This window comes from Carassius gibelio, chromosome B5 (genome assembly GCF_023724105.1).
Source record: "Carassius gibelio isolate Cgi1373 ecotype wild population from Czech Republic chromosome B5, carGib1.2-hapl.c, whole genome shotgun sequence".
Taxonomy (NCBI): domain Eukaryota; kingdom Metazoa; phylum Chordata; class Actinopteri; order Cypriniformes; family Cyprinidae; genus Carassius; species Carassius gibelio.
This window is the reverse complement of record NC_068400.1, coordinates 11,694,491-11,707,718: the sequence shown is the minus strand read 5'-3', so window position 1 is coordinate 11,707,718 and position 13,228 is coordinate 11,694,491. Positions and strand designations below refer to the sequence as shown.

The 13,228-nt window shown below is 40.0% G+C and overlaps 1 protein-coding gene across 1 annotated transcript in view; it reads right to left on the bottom strand.

Annotated features, from left to right (window-relative positions):
- The window catches only part of ier3 (immediate early response 3), a 308,099-nt gene extending 295,141 nt beyond the window's left edge, over positions 1–12,958 (bottom strand). Inside the window, exon 1 of the mRNA XM_052555838.1 lies at positions 12,948–12,958. The gene's annotated coding sequence lies outside the window, so the exon portion shown is untranslated. The remainder of the gene's footprint in view (positions 1–12,947) is intronic.
- Positions 12,959–13,228: the final 270 nt, after the last annotated feature.

Sequence of the window (13,228 nt, the reverse complement as noted above, 5' to 3'; positions counted from 1 at the left end):
TTGTCCGTCTCCTGTATGTGTAATAGGGAGTCGGTAATTTACGACATTAGTATGATGAGTATACACATATTCACTTCTTTTACGTGGATGCTTATACTCAGAGGGATTCCTGTCAGGTGGGATTACAGATGGGGCGTCACACAATGCCAAATACAAAGGTAATTAGGCCCTGCTTGCTGATATGTAGAGATTGCGGGCAATGAATATAGACATCAGATGAGATCAAAAAGGAAATGGAACATTCTGATGAAATGGGTTCAAAGGTTTGCATTGTTGCCAAAGGTTGTATCTCCACCATGGGCCAATTATATAAAGAGCCAGCGGAGACTGAATTTCAATTAAATACATGGCACGACTGAGATAAGCTACGTGCAGAACTCCTTTCTATTGGACAGGTGCAAGATAAAGGTTGATTTAGAAAAGAAACACATGAAACATAATTGAGCTTTGTGCTTGTTCCTACAAGCATATAAGGATGGCATTCATCCACCCATTGAAGGTTGTTTTTTCTGTATTTTCTACCGATGCTGAATCTAGTGTTATGGGTGCAACGATAATCCGCTTAATTCATGAATATGGAACACCGTAGTCATGACATTTTTGAAGTTGTTTAGGCTTTATGTCCTATCATGGCAAAGCTAATTTACATGTTATTTCATGAGGAAATAGATTTAAATCGGGATTTGATGTGCTCTAATAATATTGTGTTGACAGGTTCTGTGCTTGATGAGGGCAACTACGTTTTTTATCCCCTTAAGCCACGCTGCCTCTAACTGTTTTACTCTAATTTGTTCAAAGGGGAAAAAAAAAAATGTTGTCTATCATTGGATTTAAAAGAACCAAAACTCAGAAGAGAGAGCCAAACCTTTATTGTGAGTCATGCATTTTATTAGGAATTCCTATTAGCAATACATTGTCATGCTTATCATTTGGATATAGTGTTATATGCAATGTGAAGTTGAATTTGGTCGCAGTATCACAATTAAGTGAATACTGGGGTGAATTTAGAATTATTGCACTACGTTTTGATGAGTTTGAGTTAGTTTTTGCCTTATCTTTGGAAGCTGTCTTTTAGCATGAACATTTACGCATTTCTCTAATGAAAAGCTGCGTCCCAAATGGTGCACTATGCACACTATGCACTTATATGCTATGTACTCAGCTGTGTAGTGTATGAATTACCGTATAAGGTTATTTTGTCATTCAGCATTGGAGTCTAATGGCCCTTCCCGTGCCACTACTCTCAATATATATACTACATAATGGCATAGAAAAGTGTACAAGTACGCAAATTGGGACACACCTAAAATGTTTTAAACAAATGGTTAAACACCATCTTTTAGCATTCTCATTCATCTCACTGGCACTTAGTCAGCCAACACATACAAAAATGAAGCATGTTAATCTGCTATCTCTGGCAGGAATACAATGTCATAACTACAGACATGGAAAAAGTACAAAACAGATACAATTGATGTTAAAACATCTACTTTTAGAAATGAAACATTTACATTTAAAATATGTATGTTGCTTGCAACAAAATTAATCAGAATATATATAGTGTTGGTGGGCCCCAGACCAATCTAGGAAAAATTCTGTAGATTTTAAAACTAAATCCACCAATCTGGTATACTATGAGAGCAAAGTGAATAGTTTGGACTCCTTTTCAGTTTCCAAATGACCAAAATTTGTACTTGGAATTTAAAGTTGAGTCAAACCTATATAATTACTTATGTCTTAATATCTTAACTTGCTAAAGTTAAACCCTGGAGCATTTGGCAGTGAAACTGCAAAAACACTTCTCATTACAAATCTAGTGAATCAAACGCACTTAATTAAAGCACAGACTTTTGCAGTTAGACAAATGCACTAACCCATATTGTGAATTGGATTTTAGTTTGTTTTGACAGATACTTTATTAAATCTGTGGCGCAAAACACAATGCTAGAGATTTTTGTTATGATTTAATTTTCCATTCCTTTTGTAAAATTGTAAAACCAAATTGCTTATTGACAATAAGGTGGGGAGGAAAACAACAGTTCACAAATGAATAAGTATTGGAATTGTTTGTTTTGTGGTATTAATTGATTTGTTGTAATGTTTTATGAACAAATCCACCATTCAATCAAACCATTCAGGATCAGGCTTTTTCGATAGCACTAGGCCAGCAATAATTATGTCAGAAAATAAATGCACTTGTCATGCGATGGTTTCATTCCTTATCTGTATCGCCACCTGTTCATTCACGCCACTTGATTCAGGAGGATTTCTTGCCTGTGTGCCAAAAAGGGAGGTAGACTGCTTACAGAAGATGATCTAAAGCCCTCCATATTGTGTCACATATCAATATGAGTGTCATAGACGATGTTCAACTCATACATCAATTCTTTGTTTATGGCTTTGATTTCCAAGAATCCCTCTGCCGGCAGACATTCAAAAACGATACATTGTTATTTTCCCCCCTGGCCAGATAAACAATGCACATTGCTTCTGCCATCATTCTGAATGCAGGCTATCACATTAAACACGTAAACTTAAAACACTCGCCTGCTCACCAGCTACAGTCAGCACCCATTAGCAGCACTGCCAGCTAAGAGTCATTCAGGGTAACAACAAAGCACATCAGTGTGTCATGGCCAGTGCTCAGGCTCAAAGCTGTGGCCGTCTCCACCTGCAAAATGCTAATTTGACCCGGGTGAGTGTCCACACAGTGGGTGTGCAGATGAGCTTACTCAGTGACTGTCTGGCAAACAAAACCTACATTTGAAACACAAGATTTATTAAAAGGTTTTTTTTTTTTTTTTTGGATAATTTTATTCATGTAGCTCTCTCTGTGGTCAGTGTAGGCATCAGATTGTTCAGCACTTTTTGAGGCTTTATTAGTGACATTATACTGTATGTTAACACAGGATATAGAAAAAACATTTTTTCAAACCTCAAAGAAACACTTTTTAAATACATAACCAGTTGGAGTCACATGCATTATGTAATCAGATTATTTAATAGATAAATACTTGTTGAATTTACACTGCAATAAAAATAAATAAATAAATAAGTGATGAGTTACCTTTTTTTTTTTTTTTTTACCTTTTCAGCCAATGTTTATATATATATATAATAAAATACACAATATTTTGACAACAAAATTGGCTTGCAGTACTTATTTAATTTGTTTAATTTTTCTTTTTTTTCAGTATTGGATATTGAACTCTGAATTTCCTTATCAATATGAAGTCATTAAGCTCGCATTGAAAAGCTTTTAATTCTACACTAATAGTGGATTGATCCCAGTCATGTATCTGACTGCAAGTAACCAGTGTGGAGAGCAGACGCCCAGAGGTGCTGAAATACCTGTTGTCTGTTTCAGGTTGTCAAATGTCTTTTTGTACTTCCTTTAATGCTTTTTTGGTGTTAAATAAGCTTTTGTTCTACATATACTCTGTGTTAGAAAGATGTGTAGGTGCTTCTCTCATGAAAAAGAAAGAATAGGTGGGATATTGTTATGTAGAAAAAGGCTCTGCAATACATTCAGGGATATTTTAAACCCTAGAGCTACAGAATCAGCCCACATACCTTGCCATGAAAGTCAAAGCCATGTGTGGGAATATCCCCTGAAAATTAATTTCACTGCCGAGGCATTTATTACCTTTTAATTTCATCTTTTTTATTGCAAAAGAACAAGCCTGCAGGCTTTAACACTTCAGCTGCAATATATTCTTTTCCACCTGACAATTTATTTCATAAAGTAGGAGCAACTTGCAATTAAAAATTATATTGATGTATTTCACTCTTGTGAAAAATTGACCTCTGTCTGTTGATAAATATAATACTATTCTTCCCACATAAGCTTGAGATATCCATTAATATGCATTAAAATGTATTTCCCAATACAACAAAAAATCAACATCTTTTTAATGTTATGCACAGTATTGAAATGTTATTGTCACTGTTGGTAAACCGTGATCTCGGGTTGTTTACACTTTGTGGTGAATTCTGTGTGTTCCGCGTCTGCACTGATTAGTTGTGGGCATCTCCGTTAATTGTATCAGCAACAGCTGCCACTCATTACTCATCCACTATATAATGGCTTGTCTCACGTCCTGTGTTTGTGAGATCGTTGTTTCCTGTCGATGTGTTTTCCCCCGTCTGGCTTCTGTGCTGTTTGCGTTGGATGTCTGTGTTTCCCCAGAACCTCATCCACTCTTCGCACGTTCACTCAGCCATGGACACTTACCTTCGGCTCTATTCCCTGCAGTTCCTGTGCCACTCTCTCCTGCTGCCTCACGCCGTCAACATCCGGATTCCTCACCTTCTCTCCACCACTGTCTGGACTTGTCTCCGCTACACCATCCCTCTGGAGTGTCGTTGTCTCATCGTCATTGTGTGTTTATGTACCATCGCCATATCTTCTCATTAAAACCTATAACTCGCTATTGTTTCCAGACTGTCCTTTCACAAGCCGTCACAGAACGATCTCACCTATGGAAGCAGCGAGCACCAATACCCTCACCGACTTCATGCACCACAGTGTCAAAAGAATGGATCAGCAGCAGGAGAGTATCTCGAACACCGGACGCGCTGTCCAAGCGCTGGTGGCACAGGTGTCCGAGCTCACCCAGCAGATCCATCAGCTCACGTCTCCCACTGCACCCATCGCACCGCCTGCACCGTCCGTTCCCCCGGGGATTCCCCAGGACCACTTCCGGCCAGAGCCGCGACTTCCGGCGCCGGAGAACTATGCGGGTGATCCAACCTTTTGTAGAACATTTCTTAACAAATGCTCGATGCATTTTGCTCTGCAGCCCCGCACTTTCGCTACGGAGGAATCCAAAGTAGCGTTCACGCTCACACTTCTCTCTGGCAAGGCTGCCTTATGGGGAACGGCGGTGTTGGAGAATCAACACCCGTGTTGTGCCTCGTTCCACCTCCTATCGGATGAGATGAAGAGAGTCTTCGACCGGGCCGCGACCGGCAGGGTGGCCGCCCATCACCTCTCGGAACTCCGGCAAGGACATTTATCTGTAACCGAGTATTCCATCGAGTTCTGTACCCTGGCGGCCGCGTGCCAGTGGAACGAGGCGGCGCAGTGGGATAGATTCCTGCATGGGTTATCCGACCGTGTTCAGCAGGAGATCTACCTCCTCGAGTTGCCCCCTACTCTCAACGAACTCATAGACCTAGCGTTGCGGGTGGAGACCAGATTTAATCGTCTAGGCCACCAACACAGTCCTTCCAGGCCTCCCTTCTCGCCTGATAGGGGGCGCTTGAGTCGAGAGAACACGGTCTGTTCTGTCAACGATCACGAGCCCATGCAGGTGGGTCGAGCTCGGCTGTCCCGGAGGGAGAGGGAACGGCGGAGGTCCCAAGGACTATGTTTATACTGCGGAGGCTCTGACCATAACAACTACTCTTGCCCGGTAAAAGAGTCAGCCCGATAGTAAATCTGAGGCTACTATCGGGTGGGATCTCCGCTGAGAAGTCCTCACCCACATCATCGACCCTCCTTCCGGTGAGACTGCGGTGGAAGAATCAACATCATGAATGTCAAGCCCTTCTGGACTCCGGAGCAGAAGGTAATTTCATTGATTCTTCACCTGCACATCACCTGAACATTCCTGTCCTTCCTGTGTCTCTCCCCATCCATGTCACCGCACTCAATGGCCAGGAACTGCCTCACGTCACCCACTGTACAGAACCCATCACATCAGACAACCATCAAGAAACCATATCCTTTTTCCTCATGGACTCCCCTGTTGCTCCCATTGTTTTAGGTCACCCTTGGTTGTTCAAACATAATCCACGAGTGGAATGGGGTTCTAACACTGTCACATTGTGGAGTGAAAGTTGTCATGAGTCTTGTCTGGGTTCTGCATGTCCTGTTGTTCATGTTTCTGTTTTTCAGAAGGAGACCATGGTTTTGCCAAACGTGCCCGTTGAGTATCTGGACCTGAAGGAAGTGTTCATCGTTTTGAATTTACCCTATTGTACCGCCCGGGTTCCAAAAATGTCAAACCCGATTCTTTGTCACGTCTTTTTGATCCCTCCGCCCGTCCCGTTACTCCCGAGTGTATTTTGCCTGAGAGATTAGTAGTCTCAGCACTCGTATGGGAGGTCGAGTCGAAGGTCAAGACGGCCTTAGAAGGGGTAATGCCTCCGTCCGGTTGCCCACCGAACCACTTATTTGTGCCGGAAGAGCTAAGGTCCGAAGTTGTCCAGTGGGGTCATTGTTCCAACATGGCTTGTCACCCAGGGATAAGTAGAACTAATGGGTTGGTTAGACAACGATTCTGGTGGCCACGTATGGCTCGCGATGTCCGCGATTTTGTTTTGGCTTGTTCAGTTTGCGCCAGTGGTAAGTCATCTAACCGACCTCCTTATGGGCTTCTTCAACCGCTGTCTGTCCCTTCGAGCCCCTGGTCCCATATCGCTCTAGATTTTGTTACCGCCCTCCCGCCCTCTAATGGCATGACGGTCGTTTTGACTGTAGTGGACCGGTTCTCGAAGGCGGCACATTTCATTCCCTTGTCCAAATTACCGACAGCCAAGGAAACAGCGGTCACTGTTTTAGATCACGTCTTTCGGCTTCATGGCCTCCCGGTAGATGTGGTTTCAGACAGGGGATCTCAGTTTATATCCAAATTTTGGAAAGAGTTTTGCAAATTATTAGGAGCGTCAGTTAGCTTGCCGTCGGGTTATCATCCCCAAAGCAACGGACAATCTGAGCGAGCCAAACAAGATTTAGAGAGGACGTTGATATGTTTGGTCTCCAAGAATCCTTCTTCCTGGAGTCAACAACTCTCTATGGTGGAGTACGCCCACAATTCGTTGCCAGTGTCAGCTACGGGCCTCTCTCCGTTTCAGTGTAGTGTACGGTACCAGCCACCAACAGTTCCCAGTCTGGAATCTGAAGTCGCGGTCCCCTCCGCTCACGCGTTTGTCCAGAGGTGCCACCGCACCTGGACCAGAGCCCATGAGACTCTGCTCTGGGTGAGGGAGCGCACAAAGGCCAAGGCCGATCACCACCGGTCAAAGCCTCCCGTCTACGCCATGGGTCAAAAAGTGTGGCCTTCTACCAGTAACATTCCATTGCGATCTGTTTCTAATAAACTAGCTCCCAAATTTATCGTCCCGTTCACGATCACCAAAATCATTAGTCCGGTGACAGTCTGCCTCAAACTACCTCCTGCGTACAAGAGGATACACCCCGCCTTTCATGTGTCCAAAATTAAACCCGTGTTTTATGCACGTATTAATCCGCCTACTCCGGTTCCCCCCCCGCCGCGTCTCGTAGATGGGGAACCGACATATTCGGTTAATCGCATTCTGGACTCAAGGCGGAGGGGACGAGGATTCCAGTATCTGGTGGACTGGGAAGGTTACGGTCCGGAGGAGAGGAGTTGGGTACCTGCTAGGGACATATTGGATCACTCCCTTATTGATGAATACAATCAGCAGGTAGGCCCTTCTGGGAACTCCAGGAGGAGTTCTTAGAAGGGGGGGTGTACTGTCACTGTTGGTAAACTGTGATCTTGGGTTGTTTACACTTTGTGGTGAATTCTGTGTGTTCCGCGTCTGCACTGATTAGTTGTGGGCATCTCTGTTAATTGTATCAGCAACAGCTGCCACTCATTACTCATCCACTATATAATGGCTTGTCTCACGTCCTGTGTTTGTGAGATCGTTGTTTCCTGTCGATGTGTTTTCCCCCGTCTGGCTTCTGTGCTGTTTGCGTTGGATGTCTGTGTTTCCCCAGAACCTCATCCACTCTTCGCACGTTCACTCAGCCACGGACACTTACCTTCGGCTCTGTTCACCGCAGTTCCTGTGCCACTCTCTCCTGCTGCCTCACGCTGTCAACATCCGGATTCCTCACCTTCTCTCCACCACCGTCTGGACTTCTCTCCGCTACACCATCCCTCTGGAGTGTCGTTGTCTCATCGTCATTGTGTGTTTATGTACCATCGCCATATCTTCTCATTAAAACCTATAACTCGCTATTGTTTCCAGACTGTCCTTTCACCAGCCGTCACAGTTATGCGCTATTGTTTGTACTGTAACAAAATGTTAGTATAGATTTCTTACAGTAAAAATAAATTAATCATAGTTTATATCATTTATAAATTTATTTTGAACTATTTGTTTCTATTTATATATACATTGAGCAATTCGCTTAAAACTGTCATGAACCGATATTTCTTTTAATATTATTGCACTTAATAAACGTTAATGTGCTTATGGATATTATTATAAATGAGTCATATTTTTGCACAATACATAGAACACTTTCACTTCAAAAGAGCAAAGACAATCCTATTTTCCATGTTACACCTTTCTAAACTACAAAAGACATATTATGCAAGATTTGACATCTGTTGAGGCTGGAGTCGACACGCCGCTCTGGGTTCTTCTCTGTCCCTGTGATTAGCCAATCCAATCAGATGAACTACAAGGACCATTGGCACAGCTCTTTCTTAAAGCTCCCTTAAGAATCAGTGGGTCTTATCAGCACTGTTATCCCGTGCAATTAGCATGCAGATCTGCCCTCCACTGTTATTAGGAGGTTGAAGTTAAATTAATTAATTTGAAAGTGCAGGATGAAAATTAAATTCAGTGGTAGGATTACACTCCATGACCTTATCCAGCACTAAACACACATGCATCCTCCTCAGCTAAACCAACGAGCGGTGTCATAAGGGGGACAAGCGCAGAGCCGAGGATTTTTGCTAAATGACTTGATTTTCACTTTATCCCTTGTAGGACTGAGAATGATAGGAAGATCCTGTAGCAGCGTGGGACATAAGCAAACCCTTTGAAGTGTACAAATGGGTTAAAATGTGGGACCACAGCAGCACACTGCAACAAAAAGTATCAGGAGTAAGTATTCTGATACGCACAATGAAGGCCATAGAACCAGTTTATCTATAAACGGTAAAAAAATCAGTAAAAATAGGACACAATGTACTATGTTAACATAAATGAATGTGAATGTTTAATATTGTCATGACGGGAGCTAGGGTGACATCATCATCAGCGCAATAGCGGGAGTATGTGAAGTTTGTACAAACAACTGTTTTATGTCTCTTTTCATTTGCTATTAATGTTTTTGTATTTCTGGTGTCAGTTGTATTTTGTATATCAAGGTTTCAGTTTATTAGATTTAAGATACAACTATGTTTTATCTGGTTCATTATCTTTTAATGTTTATTTATATTACAGCATGTGGTTTGTGTTGATTGCAGGTGCACATATCAGTGGTCATTGCATCGTGTTATGTCTACCATAGTTCCATCATGATATATATTTTTTTTCCCATTAACCACACAGAGACAAGTAATAGTTATGTGCTATTTATTATTTCAAGTCTGTATTTATTTCCACATTGCAAGCTTTCATGCTACTTTCTCACCATATCCTGGTCCTGTGATTCCTCAATTCTACTAATACGAGGGGACTTATCCCTTGGTGATGTCGACATGCAAAGATGTCTTATGATGAAGAATTGCATTTATGATTTTATTGTATGTATTTTTAAGTTTGATGATTTAAATGGTTAAATGATCTTGTGTGTATGCTTCAAAGGTTTCTGGTATTGATGCCCTGCAGTTGGTATGGACTTGTATGTAATGAGCCTGTCTTAGGCTCAGAGGTGGGTAGTACCGAGTTACATTTACTTCGGTACTTTTACTTGTGTACATTTTTCCTCACTCGATCCCCATGTATGTGGACGAGTGTGTTGGCGCTTGAGACCTTTTTATTAAAGGGGTCATAGAATGCAAAATTAACTTTTGTTGTTGTTTGATCATAAATGTGTGTTGGAAGTGTGTGTAAACCAGAGGTGTGTACTAATGAGTTACATTTACTTGAGTACATAGTTTGGATAACTAATAGTTTTGGGGTATATTTAAAGATGGGTAGCCTACTTTTACTTGTACTTAAGTAAAAAAGTTTAGGGAAAAAATCTGTACTTTTACTTCGTTAATGTGGGTGACGCTCCTCTCGTTACTGTATCTTAATGCGATACAAGTTATAAATGTGTCACTTAATTCCAAACGCACCATCTACTTTTCTCTTGGCAATGAGCGATGCCCATTTACGAATTATTCATTTTTTTTAGTCAATTTTGTTCAAAGGCTTTATCAAACCAGTTGGCAAACCAGTAAATTAGTTCGCGAATCAGTTTGAACAATTCGTTCAGTTCCCTTCCGCACACGCTGAGTTGTTTGAAGCGGTTATCACTCAAGAGTTGTAACAGAAAGTTTAAGAACAAGAGCATTGAAGACGTGGCTTTGGATCTACACTCAGTTGAAAGCAAATCTGAAAAGGCTATTTTTTTCTAGCGATGAAGATCTTTATTAGATTAACACCACATGTGCTGTCTATGGTTCAACAGGTATAGATGGTCGCCATGTTCCTGGATCAACATCTTTTGATGATCCTGGATCAACATTATTGTCCAAAATTTAGACTTAACCCAATCCCTATCCCTAAACCTAACCCTACCAATAATTTATTCCTAAAATCAGTGGGCAATGATTGGGTTAACAAGGGTGTAGAAGCACCTAACCCTGATTGTAAGCCTATAACAGGTATTTCCTGAAAAGTTATATCTCTATTCTGATTGGTTGATTGAAATGTTGTTCCAGGATCATCAAGGATGTTGATCCAGGAACATGCTGTACTTGGTGAAATCACGCTCACCGGTATGGTCAGGCTACTTTCAATTACAGTACAAGATACCACAATGACATTACCAGTTTGTTGTACGTGTAACTTAAACATTTAATACAATGTTACATTTTTACATTAAATAAGCTTTCACCGAGTATGAAATGAATACCCTCTAAAACTACATTAGCTCTGTTCCAGGAGAGGATATTCAATTAATATTTATATTTCCACAGTATTTACGCTTGCAGAAATATACATTTATTTACATTTTGCAAAACAGACAGAAGAAGGTCTCTCAATGTGCATTTGGTTTGTTATGTTCAGATGTTCGGTAACTTAGCCGTCATGTGAGTAGATTTCATTCTTCTCCATGTCAGAGGTTATTTATACCTATATAATACATAATTAATATACTTTAAGATATAATTTAATTCAGTGATGCAGTTTTGCTACTTAATGGTGCCACCAAGTGATCAACTGTAAAAGAATTACAAATTTTACCTCTTCTCAACAGGGAAAACCACCAGCAATCAAGAATCACACACACACTATAATTTGCTGTTATACTCAATATAACTCCATAAAAAGCCTGAAACTAAGTTTTTTTTTTTCAGTATTCTTTAATGAATATAAGGATCCAAAGATCAGCATTTATGTGAAATAAAAAGCTTTTGCAACATTATACACTATATCATTCAAAAGCTTGGAGTCAATATAATTTTAGTTTTTTGGAAAATAAATTATAGAAATGAACACTTATATTTAGCAAGGACTCTTTTGTAGGTTCGAGTCTCAGGCCAGCAACACCACTGCTCCCCGGCACCATAAATGATGACCACTGCTCCGGGTGTGTGTGTTCACAGTGTGTGTGTGCACTTACCATGGGTTAAATGTGTGACTGGAGTAATGATGCTAAACATTCTTCTTTGAAATCTCAACAAATTACATTTTGAAATATATATATACAAATAGACAACAGTTAATTTAAATAGGTTAGTAAAAATTTTCATAATTTTTCTGTTTTGCTTTACTTTGGATCAATTAAATGCAGGCTTGGTTAACAGAAGAGACTTATTTAAAAAATATTAACAAGCTTACTGTTCAAAAATTGTTGACTGGTCATAGATACTATAGGCAACTTAAATTTTTCTCTAATTTCTAGCTTTTAAATGGCTTAGAAATCTATAACTGCTGGACATTAACAAATAATAATGATTTGTTTATATACTACAAACATGTTTTTTTTTTATTATCACATAATAAGGCAGAATAGTTTCTATTCTGTAATAAATGCTATGTAAATTGTACTGCATTGTTCATACTTTATCACCTGCTGGAGATTAATTGAAAAATCATATATTGTTGCAATCGTATGTTTAATGTCTTCGTGTTTGCAAAAGTTTCTGGGCTTTTTTTTCTGTGTAAAAACTGTTTTCATACAGCGATAGCTGGACGCTTTTGCCCATATTAGGAATTTCCTGAAATGACTTTCTGCGCGAGAGCGCTGTCCGGCTTCGAGTATGAATGAAACGCACACTACAGGAGTGTTTGCGCTCTGTGATGTCCATCTCGCTGTATTCTGGGTCCGAATAACATATCAAATTATATGCAGAGTATTCGTCTCTTTGAGTTTAAATCTATATTTATTCACACACACCTCTATGATAACAAACTTGACCGAAAAAGTACGTCCCCCGCGTAATCTACACCCCTGAAAAAATATCTCCAACAACACGTAAGGGTTAAATCAAACTTTCAGATTTGATCGTACAGATAAGAGCAATGCATCAAGCAAATCTTTTATGTGTATACAGACATAATAACAACAAAAATTTGTGCATTTATAAAATAAAGAAAACAATTCTATATATATCTTTACTGTCACTTTTTATCAATTTAATGCATCTTTAATGCAAGTGTCATTTTCTTTCACAAAAAAAAAAAAAAAAAAAAATCTCACTCCAAATGGTCATGTACATATCCATTTAAATATGCTACATATATGCAACAAGGCTAATTCAGACATTGTTATTGTGGCAGACAGGTGATGCAGCGAATAGATCTGTGCAAATTTCAGAATCGTGACCATTTCAGTTCATGAGCTGAATTTAAATTGGCCACACCTCACAGGAAGATGAATATTGGAAGTATTCTTCAATCTGGGCCATAAAATGAAAGTTAATTAAATGGCATCAAGGGAAACTGATTCATGTTGAAGAATCAACTCGAGCAGCATAGATAATAACCATCATAATTTCTTGTTTTGGATGCTAGTGTACCGGTGTCTCCTCCAGGCTTCTTATTGCTTAGCAAGTAAGACTAGGTCAAGAAGTTTCCATACTAGTCATACTCAATTTCTCACTGTTATTTTTGTTGTTATTCTTTCTTTATATTTTTTTTCCTTATGCTTCAGAAGATTTGAGAAACTATGCATGACTTGTATGTGCTACTTGTACAGTGCATTTATCTTGTTTCTTTTGCCCTTTTAGAGTTTGACAGATGCGGTCACTTGTCGTATGGAAAAATTACAATTTCTCCCTGTGTTTCATGGACGAAAGGT